The sequence below is a fragment of the Procambarus clarkii genome, chromosome 37 (assembly GCF_040958095.1).
Source record: "Procambarus clarkii isolate CNS0578487 chromosome 37, FALCON_Pclarkii_2.0, whole genome shotgun sequence".
NCBI classification, from domain to species: Eukaryota; Metazoa; Arthropoda; class Malacostraca; order Decapoda; family Cambaridae; genus Procambarus; species Procambarus clarkii.
The window spans coordinates 35620980-35631902 of NC_091186.1; the positions used below are offsets into that span (position 1 = coordinate 35620980).

At 40.2% G+C, this 10923-nt stretch overlaps 1 protein-coding gene across 3 annotated transcripts in view; it reads right to left on the reverse strand.

The window, feature by feature from the left end:
• The window catches only part of LOC138372105 (peptidyl-prolyl cis-trans isomerase-like), a 461493-nt gene that overhangs the window by 64912 nt on the left and 385658 nt on the right, over positions 1–10923 (reverse strand). Inside the window, exon 1 of one of the 3 annotated variants that reach the window (XM_069337385.1) lies at positions 3703–3917. The exons of the other annotated variants lie outside the window; for them this stretch is intronic. The gene's annotated coding sequence lies outside the window, so the exon portion shown is untranslated. Of the gene's footprint in view, positions 1–3702; positions 3918–10923 lie in introns of those variants that run through there. 3 annotated transcript variants of the gene reach the window in all.

A 10923-nucleotide genomic window follows, 5' to 3' on the forward strand; every position in this document is an offset into this window, starting at 1 on the left:
GAATCCTCATATATATTCATGTTAATAATATGCATCTATATTATTTACTTGGAAAAATACAACCTGTTATTTTTGGTGTTATTATACTGCATACACAATTTTTATACAACTATGAATATTGACTTCCACGATTATGAACCACCAAGCTGTTGTGGTGGGTGTGGTAAAGACAGTCTACCACACACACTACCTGTGACAGCAGCAGGCTGTGCCAGCAGACTGTGCCAGCAGACTGTGCCAGCAGACTGTACCAGCAGACTACCAGCAGGCTGTGCCAGCAGACTGTGCCAGCAGACTACCAGCAGGCTGTGCCAGCAGCAGGCTGTGCCAGCAGACTGTACCAGCAGACTGTACCAGCAGACTACCAGCAGGCTGTGCCAGCAGACTGTACCAGCAGACTACCAGCAGGCTGTGCCAGCAGACTGTACCAGCAGACTACCAGCAGGCTGTGCCAGCAGACTGTGCCAGCAGCAGGCTGTGCCAGCAGACTGTACCAGCAGACTGTGCCAGCAGACTGTACCAGCAGCAGGCTGTGCCAGCAGACTGTGCCAGCAGACTGTGCCAGCAGACTGTGCCAGCAGCAGGCTGTGCCAGCAGACTGTACCAGCAGACTGTGCCAGCAGGCTGTACCAGCAAACTGTGCCAGCAGACTGTGCCAGCAGACTGTACCAGCAGACTGTGCCAGCAGACTGTACCAGCAAACTGTGCCAGCAGACTGTGCCAGCATAATGTACCAGCAGACTGTTCCAGCAGGCTGTGCCAGCAGACTGTACCAGCAGACTGTGCCAGCATAATGTACCAGCAGACTGTTCCAGCAGACTGTGCCAGCATAATGTACCAGCAGACTGTTCCAGCAGACTGTGCCAGCATAATGTACCAGCAGACTGTTCCAACAGACTGTGCCAGCATAATGTACCAGCAGACTGTGCTAGCAAACTGTACCAGCAGACTCTGCCAGCATACTGTGCGAGTAGAATGTGCCAGCAGACTGTTCCAGCAGACTGTGTCAGCAAACTGTGCCAGCAGACTGTGCCAGCAGACGGTGCCAGCAGACGGTGCCAGCAGACTGTACTAGCAGACTTTGCCAGCAGATTGTGCCAGCAGACTGTGCCAGCAGACTGTACTAGCAGACTGTGCCAGCATAATGTACCAGCAGACTGTGCAAGCAGACTGTGACAGCAAACTATGCCAGCAGACTGTGTCAGTAGACTGTGGCAGCAGACTGTGCCAGCAGACTGTGACAGCAAACTATGCCAGCTTAATGTACCAGCAGACTGTGCCAGCATAGTGTACCAGCAGACTGTGCCAGCATAGTGTACCAGCAGACTGTGCCAGCATAGTGTACCAGCAGACTGCCAGCATAGTGTACCAGCAGACTGTGCCAGCATAGTGTACCAGCAGACTGTGCCAGCAGACAGCGCCAGCAGACTGTACCAGCAAACTGTGCCAGCAGACTGTCCCAGCAGATTGTAGCAACAGACTGTGCCAGCAAACTGTGCCAGCAGACTGTGCAAGCAGCAGACTGTGCCAGCAGACTGTGCCAGCAAACTGTGCCAGCAGACTGTGCAAGCAGCAGACTGTGCCAGCAGACTGTGCAAGCAGCAGACTGTGCCAGCAAACTGTGCCAGCAGACTGTACAAGCAGCAGACTGTGCCAGCAGACTGGGCCAGCAGCAGACTGGGCCAGGAGACGAAACAAAAGGAGTCACAAGATACTACACACATTACTAATTCTCAGCACAATGTTATTATTACCAGCAATCTGACAACAACAGTGTGTAAATTAATACATTTAAATAAGACCATTTGTGTGTGGGGACCATTTGTATACAACAACATGTTGTGTGTCTGCATATTAGTGATACAATTATTATACCTGTATTCATAGGAAAATAAGTGTTTTTGTTGTTATTACATTGCATATATATATATATATATATATATATATATATATATATATATATATATATATATATATATATATATATATATATATATATATATATATATATGTATATATATATATATATATATATATATATATATACATATATATATATATATATATATATATATATATATATATATATATATATATATATATATATATATATATATATATATATACACACACACACTAGCTGTACCCGGCCACGCGTTACTGTGGCTCAGCAACACATGTGCGTTGCTGAGCCACAGTAACCTTTTCCCGTTTACCCGGGCCTCCCCACTATTCCTCCCTCCCCGGTCCCTTTGTCCTCCCCACCATTCCGCACTCCAGCATCCCCGTCCTCCTCCTATCAGTTCCCCATTCCACTGTACCCTTGTCCTCCCTACCATTCCCTTCTTCCCTCGTCCGTTGCATTCTCAAATGATCTGATGTTCCCATCAGAAAATTGGGAACATCAAATGGTATGATGTTCCCTTCACTGAAATATAAGATAAACAGTTAACAAATGAAAAGAAAAACAATGAAAAATAAAAAAAAAATAAACTATTCTCATGAAATTAACGGTATGGTAAACAACACAGCTTAATTTCAAAGCAATGTCACACAGAATAATTAAGTCAAAATGAAAATAAATCGAAAACTATGAAAATTCAATTTATCAATGAAATCGGAAACATTGAATTGGAAACATATTTAGTATAGCTTCGATTGCTCTTACATTCAATAGATGGCGCTGTTTAAAAAAAATGTTTTTACCTGTCACAGGTGTGGCATCTATACTTACACTCACGAAATGAATGGTATGGGAAACAACACAGCTCAATTCCAATGCAATGTCACAAAAAATAATTAAATCAAAATTAAAATCGAAATCCATGAAAATTCAATTTGTCACTCCAATGGGAAACATTGAAATGGAATTGTAACATGTTTAGTATAGCATGTGCTGCTCTTACGTGCAACAGATGGCGCTGTTTCTTACAAAAAAAGAAAAAAAGAATGATTTTACCTGTCACAGGTGTGGTATCTATATAAACGGTATATAAAAACATGCGCATATTCGAATGGAACGTTGTATCAGAATTTCAAAGCAATTGGTGAAGAACTTTGGGAGATTACAGCGTGTATTGCTCCTACATCCAACAGATGGCACTGTTCTTCAAAATAAGCATGTTCTTTCCTGTCACAGGTGAGGCATGTATATAGTAGGTATATAAAAACACCTGCCTATTCAAATGCCACGTTGTATCAAAATTTCAAAGCAATCGGTAAAGAGGTTTAGAAGATTTCTCACATGAAAAACAGTTTAAAAAAAAAAATCCGTCAAAGACGTGATATCAATATAGTATGTATATAAATACCCTGCTCATATGCAAACTGAACATTGTGTGAAAATTTCAAAGCAATCAGTGAAGAACTTTCGGAGATTAGCGATTTTTAACAAATGAACATTTCCATTTTTATTTATATAGATTATATAGGCTAATGTTCACACCCCAACAATGTCATAGGCATATAATTCACCCTAACAATTTCATAGGCCCACGTCCACACCCTCAACAATTCTCTAGGCCAGTCCCCAACCGAACAATTCAATAGGCCTATATCCAAACCTGAATATATAATTCACCCCAACAATTCCTTAGGCCCATGTCCACACCCTCAACAATTGTATAGGCCTATTTCCACCCCCCAACAATTGCATGTTGGGGTGTAAGAAAATGGTGGAGCAGAAAGTACTCAAGTACTTACTGAGGATGATGAGAGTGCGAGGAACAAGGTGGTCAGGTGGAGCCAGTGACTCCTTCCTTCAACAGTTTTGTCTCTCCCTCGTGGTATATCCTCAATGTCTTCAGTGGTGTGGCCTCACCACACACTTACACTGCCATAAGTGTCCTGAGAGTACTGTGGGAGGGACAATATAGCGGGTATTGTGGACACAGGAGACCGTCTCTAAGACAGTGAGGAGCGTCAATGTTATCTTCTTCATGATGGTAGCTGCAGTTCTTATCAGAGTTGTTATCTTGTTGTTGGTGATTAAGTGGCGACATTGCTATCAGTTGAGGAGCGGCAGTGTTATCTCACGGGTCGTCGTCTACACTTCGTGTAGCAGCTTGCTTTTGTTGTGATGACGTCACTCGCTCGCTTCCCTGCCATCTTGCTCCTTGCATTTTCTTTGGTTACTGATCTTTCCCAAAACTGACTTTTTAATTTTATTTATATACACAGGAGTTTATTTATTTATATATATACAAGAAGGTGCAATGGGTTTATGAGAGTACATAACATTGATGTTTTTACATTCTTGTAAAGCCACTAACACGCATAGCATTTTGGGCAGGTCCTTAATCAGATAATTTTAAAACACTTTCGGGTTCCACTGACTGACTATCTTGTCACTCAATCTTCTACTGAATAGGTTCCAACGACGCAGCACTGAATCACTCATTAAAATATTTGTTAAAAATTTAAATTTTATCAGATCAATCTGGTAGTGGTTTTAAAATATGCGCCTTTAGATTGCACACAATTTGATACCAAAATGAAAGATATAACATGAAACTTTATGTCCGAACTCTTAAAAAATTATAAATAGGCTTTTGGTCAAAATATTAAAATATTTGTTAAAATTCTATTTATTGTCCTATTATCTTGGGACTAGTTTTAAAATGCGTGCCTTTTTATTGCGAACAATTTGATACCAAAATGAAAGACGTAACACGAAATTTGATGTTATCAAATTGAGCGAGTATACACATTAGGTTGCAGTGTACAAATTGGTGCTCGTTCACGGGTAACTTTAGGCTTTTCTGCGGGAAGGCACTCCAGCCTTTTGTACATTATATTCATACACATCTGTAGGAAATTTAATTGCGAACACAATGATACCAAAACGAGCGACGTAGTACGAGAATTAAGGCGAGAAAGCTGGAACGAGTATACACAAATGGGTGTCACCGCGCGCTTACCCGCACGCCGAGGCACATGACCCCTATGTCAACCGCGCGCCTGCCCGGAACGCGAAAGTGTTTAAGTAGGTAAATTGTAGTAAAATTGAGAAAAGTTAACAGGAACATTGTAAGAAATTTTTAAGAAAATTAGTAGGTACATTTTAGTAAAATTTGAGGATTATTTCTAGGTACATTGTAGTAAAACTTGCGTTCAACATAACAATGATATATGTTAATGGCAGTGATTACAACGGTGAGGTTATAAGGCTTAGAATCATTTTGGGGCAGCACACGATACAGTGCGAGTGTGAAGTATTAGGTAGAAAATTATGAAGATCAAATTAGGTACTTTTGGTGTTACTTTTAAATAAGCGGTAGGATGGACAGCTTTTTAATTCGTTAGGGAGTGAGTTCTATAGACTATGTCCCATTATTTCAATAGAGTGCTTATACAGAGTTAGTTTGACTCTGGGGATATCAAAGATATTTATTTCTGGTGTGGTAATAATGGGTTCTATTACATTTGTCAAAGGAAAGTTTCAGATCAGGGTTTGCATCTAGGAACACAACCCGTTCTCACACAAGACAGCACATATATGACTTAATGATTAAAGTCAATATAAATAAATAAATAAATATAAATAAATATGTTTATTCAGGTAAGGTACATACATACAAGTGATGTTACATTAATGGATTGATATATAGATAGAGCTAGTACATACAATGCCTAAAGCCACTATTACGCAATGCGTTTCGGGCAAGAAAAACATTAATATCTAGAACTTAATACTAATTGAGCATAAAGAATAAAAAGTGTTGAGAAGAAATACAAATAAAGATAAAAAAAAAAGGGGGAACATGACTGAAAAAGCAGCACAAATACAATAGGTTGACAAACAGTGTTGATTAAAAAAAAAAAAAAAAAAAAAAAAAAATTACAGACATGGGTTGACAATAGAGGAGTGAGGTAGGTTACAGGGAATTTATTAGGTAGTGTTTAGTTTTTATCTTAAACTGGTTGAGAGAGGTAGAGTCTTTAAGATGGTTGGGAAGGTCATTCCACATTCTGGGTCCCTTGATTTGTAGAGCATTTCTAGTTTGATCAAGTCGTACTCTAGGAATATCAAAACAGTATTTATTTCTGGTGTGGTGCTCATGGGTTCTGTTACAACCTTCAATGAAGCTTTTGAGGTCAGGATTGGCATTACAGTTCAGCGTTTTATATATGTATAATACACAAGAGAGAATGTGCAGTGACTTAATATCTAACATATTCAGAGATTTGAGTAAGATTACCGAGTGATGTCTGGGGCCAGAGTTGGATATTGTCCTAATAGCAGCTTTGTGTTGGGTAATAAGAGGACGTAAATGATTTTGGGTAGTAGAACCCCAAGCACAAATACCATAGTTGAGGTATGGATAGATGAGGGAGTAATAGAGAGTAACCAGGGCAGGGCGGGGTACATAATATCTGATCTTAGAAAGAATGCCAACAGTTTTTGAAACTTTTTTGATATATTTAGAATGTGACCCTGGAAATTCAGCTTGTGGTCGATGAGAACGCCAAGGAATTTGCCATCTAATTTGTTACAAATTTGGGTATTGTTTATTTTGAGATTTATCTGATTAGAGGATTTATTGCCAAACAGAATATAAAACGTTTTGTCAATGTTAAGGGTGAGTTTGTTGGCGGTTAGCCAAAGACGGACTTTCTCTAGCTCAGTATTTATTGTGGCATTTAGAGCAAGGGGGTCAGGACTGGAGTAAATGAAGGTTGTGTCGTCAGCAAATAGAATTGGTTTGAGGTGTTGGGAGGCATTTGGAAGGTCATTAATGTAGATGAGAAAAAGGAGAGGGCCAAGTATGCTGCCCTGAGGAACACCAATGTTGATGGGTAGGGTGGGAGAAATTGTATTATTCACAGAAACATACTGGAGCCTGTCAGTAAGATAAAATTTGAGGTATTGCAGGGAGTGTCCTCTGACTCCATAATGATGTAATTTAAGAAGAAGGTTTTGATGGTTGACAGTGTCAAAAGCCTTACGCAGGTCCACAAATAACCCAACAGGAAACTCCTTTTTATCAAGAGCTGCGTGAATTAAGTTAATCATACTAATAAGTGCATCGTTAGTGCTTTTTTTGGGTCTGAAGCCATATTGACAAGAGCTAAGCATGTTGTGTTTGGCTAGATAAGAGTAAAGCTGCTTGTAGATTAGTTTTTCGAATATTTTTGACAAGTTAGGCAGGATTGATATAGGTCTGTAGTTGTTAACATCTGTGAGATCACCACATTTGTGGACAGGGGTTACTCTTGTTTTTTTTAGAATGTCAGGAAAGGTTTGGAGTTCAAATGACTTGTTAAAGAGCAATGCAATAGCAGGGGCTAGAGATCTGGAGGCTTTTTTGTAAATTAAAGTTGGTATCTCCTCGAGGGCACTAGACTTGGTTTTAAGGGAAAGGATTATCTCATTGACGTCAGTGGAACTAGTAGGCTTTAGGTACAGAGACTGTGGATAGTTACCTGTAAGATAGTCCTTAACATCAGTACAGGAAGATGGAATATCATTTGCAAGGGATGACCCAATGGAAGAGAAGAACCTATTGAACTCAATAGCAGAATCAGAGGCTGAAAGCTGACCAGCGTTATTGGAAGGGAGTGTTGGTTTGTTATTTAAAATCTTCTTTGATCCCAATATTTGTGAAATTGTGCTCCAAGTTTTTTTAATGTTGCTCTTTATTTGGGTAAATTTATCTTCATAGTATTTAGTTTTGGCTCGTCTAATTATTTTAGATAGCAATAACGAGTAATTCTTTGAGAATTCTTTGGAGACTGTTCCTAGCCTATACTTCTTCTCAAGGTCGTGTTTTTTGTTAATGGATTTAAGTATTCCCTTTGTAAGCCAAGGATTGTTAAGTCTTTTGCTTGTGACTTGTTTTGTAAGCATAGGACAGTGGGTGTTATAAAGGCTAAGAGTTGTTTGAAGAAAAGATTGCACTGCTAGGATGATGTCCCCTATGTTACCTAACTCGGACTCCCAGTTGACATTATCAGCAGCAGTTATAAAATTGTTTATAGCAGTTTCATTGTGCAGCCTAAAGCTTAACTCCCTTGTCTCTAGAGGTGGTTTGCTAATGTTAGTTAAGAGAAATGTGGGGTAATGGTCTGTAGTGCTATCGGTGATTATACCTGAAGTAAGCGGAGAGGTTATGTTGGTCCAGATGTGATCTAGAGTCGTAGCAGTACTATCAGTGATTCTAGTTGGTCTAGTGATTAAGGGTATGAGGAAGCAGGAATTCATACAGTTGAGGAAGCTAACAGCAGTAGGGTGTTCAGGCTCGCAGAGGTCAATATTAAAGTCCCCTGCGATAATTAGATGGTTTTTGTTCAATCTGTTATCTAGTATTAGATTTCTAAGGTTTGAGTTGAATTCAGACACATCAGTGTTAGGAATTCTATAAACTGCACCCACAGACAGGACAGACTCGGCACCCTTGACTCTGAAACTGGCGAAGATATACTCCCCACAGCAGTCTCTAGTTCTAATTATTTTTAAGCATGTTAGTTCTTGGTGGTAGTAAAGAGCAGTACCACCACCTCTCTGAATTTGACGACAGTTGTGAATTGCCGAGTAGTTAGGCATGTTAAAGAGTTGAGTAGTATCCTCTTTCAACCACGTTTCAGTAAGTATAATAAAAGAGAATTTGTTGTCAATAGTTTCAATCAAGGCACTAACATCATCGAAGTGTTTACCTAGGGATCTAACGTTCAAGTTGATTACAGAGATATTGTGATTATCTGTTAATACATTGTTTACATCATGTGCTGTAAAATATCTGCAATTTTGATCATTGAAGTGATGATTGTCATAGATAGTGGATAAGAGGTTTAGTTCTGGGTCTATACTTGTCTGCATAAAAAGGCTGTTTGCAGGAAAACAAGGCAAGAATGGCAAATTACAAAATAGAAAACAAAGAAAAAAGTAGATTAAAAATTATAAAGTAAAATAAACTTAATGGTAATTTAAAGTAAAATGGAAAAAAAAACTTAATGGGAACTAGGAATGTAAAAAATTAACTAGAATAATTAATAACAATAGATGACCAAACAAGTAAAAAAAAACAATTATGAAATCTATAAGATGAAAAGCTTGCTTACTATACTATTATAAGTACACTATAGTTGAATACTAAAGTTACACTAAAACAAACTGAGGTAGTTTAAATAGAGATACACTCAGGACACTAGATAATGAAGTTAATACTAGAGGACACAGGCAAAGCCAGTGTACTATGGAACATGGGAGTAAAAAGAAAAAAAAGACAATAATAAAGATGACAATATTTTTCTTTTTTTTTTATTTCTTTTTTTTTTAACTAAAGTTAAAACCTTTTGAAAGGAAAGGCAGAGCTAAAGTACACAAAGGTAGTTAAATTAGATTATAATTTGAATTCAGGCTATACAGCAGATATCCCACAGTCATTGAGGAAAGAATTAAGGTGAGCTTCTGTGGTTATTGAATAGGTTTTTCCAGTGTCAGTCCTCCTAGCTATAATTTTACCATCTCGCACAAAACAGTGTTTAATTGTCGGGGAATTTTTGCATAAGCCTCGCAGTTTAAAAAAGAGATTTTGCCTGCACCTGGTCAGACATTCATTCACATAAACAGAGGATTTACTAGCAACTGCAGATGAGATAAGATCAGTCTTGCGGGAGCAGCTATCTAATTTTAAGCGAATTCGCCTGTTATTAGTACCAGATGATTTGGTACCCACTCTATAAGCTGCTTTGATGTCATTTTTATGGATCGAATAACTTAACTTATCCTGCAATACTTTGATCACGATGGCAGCACAGTCTCACCATCAGTTTCTTGGGGAAAATCACGTGAAGAGATAATTACAGACTCAAGTAGTTTATGTTGGTCTGTCTCGTCTTATTGATTGGTAAAGCACTCTTATTCTATGTAATAATTTATAGTGCATATTATAATTTACTAAGAACAAATAATATTTCTCAAAACACAAAAACTACGACCCTTCAATAGGATGTAGCTGATCCGTAATATTCTAAGAGCATGGACAATAGCAGGTCAATTTCACAACACATGTGTGATTGGCAAACTATAACTTTCATTATAATTGAACCAATCACGACTATTCTGCTGTCTACGGTGATGGACGGGTACTGTGAGACGTAAATTGGTACGTGAGGAATAGTTTGGGCCTTGAAAAAAAATATTACCCGGAATATACCACATATGTACTAATTCATAAGCAAAATATTGACTATAAGCAATAAGTCATATATGTGCTGTCGTGTGCGAGAGCGAGTTGCGGGGGAGAGACAGGCTAGTGAGGACCCCTGGGGGAGAGAGACAGGCTAGTGAGGACCCCTGGGAGAGAGACAGGCTAGAGAGGACCCCTGAGGGACAGACAGGCTAGTGAGGACCCCTGGGAGAGAGACAGGCTAGTGAGGACCCCTGCGGGAGAGAGACAGTCTAGTGAGGACCCCTGGGGGAGAGACAGGCTAGTGAGGACCCCTGGGGGAGAGACAGGCTAGTGAGAACCCCTGGGAGAGAGACAGGGTAGTGAGGACCCCTGGGAGAGAGACAGGCTAGTGACGACCCCTGGGGGAGAGACAGGCTAGTGAGGACCCCTGGGGGAGAGACAGGCTAGTGAGGACCCCTGGGGGAGAGACAGGCTAGTGAGGACCACTGGGGGAGAGAGACAGGCTAGTGAGGACCCCTGGGAGAGAGACAGGGTAGTGAGGACCACTGGGGGAGAGAGACAGGCTAGTGAGGACCACTGGGGGAGAGACAGGCTAGTGAGGACCACTGGGGGAGAGACAGGCTAGTGAGGACCCCTGGGAGAGAGACAGGGTAGTGAGGACCACTGGGGGAGAGACAGGCTAGTGAGGACCACTGGGGGAGAGACAGGCTAGTGAGGACCCCTGGGAGAGAGACAGGCTAGTGAGGACCACTGGGGGAGAGACAGGCTAGTGAGGACCCCTGGGGGAGAG